Here is a 551-nt window from a genome sequence, read left to right on the forward strand (position 1 = left end):
CCCTCCACTGTGGAGAGGAGCCTCAAGCACCATTTCCTCCTTCTCAGGAGATCGGCACCACGCCCCCACACACTCCCCTGCCTCACAGGTCCCTTGAGGCCAGGCCGGAGTCTTGAAGAGGGGGGGAGGAGAGGCGGATATATGCGGGGCAGGAAGGTGCCCATGGGTCCAAGTGGCAAGGGGCAGAGGGGCTACACACACCCTTCTTTCTTCCGCGATAAAAAAACACAAACTTTACCTCTTTTTGCTGACTCCTTCGTCTCAAAGAAAGGCACAGAGCTGAGAAATGGTCCCTCTGCTGTGCTTAGCTCTCAACTTAGAGGAGGTTAGACCTCTTGGCTTTGGTCTTCCCTTGCCCTTCATTCTGTGAGAAAGCGAAATGTGCATGCAGAAGGGAACGCAGAGCTGGGGGCCATCTGCACTCCAGAGGGCAGTGGTTCCCTCCGGTCAGCCTGGACGGTCCCTGGGCCTGGAGGCTTCAGGCCAATGGGATGCTCCCTCCCTCGACCTCCCCCAGCCTCCTTCGGAATGATGCTCTGTGGCCAAGCAGG

Source organism: Lynx canadensis, chromosome A3, assembly GCF_007474595.2.
Source record: "Lynx canadensis isolate LIC74 chromosome A3, mLynCan4.pri.v2, whole genome shotgun sequence".
NCBI classification, from domain to species: Eukaryota; Metazoa; Chordata; class Mammalia; order Carnivora; family Felidae; genus Lynx; species Lynx canadensis.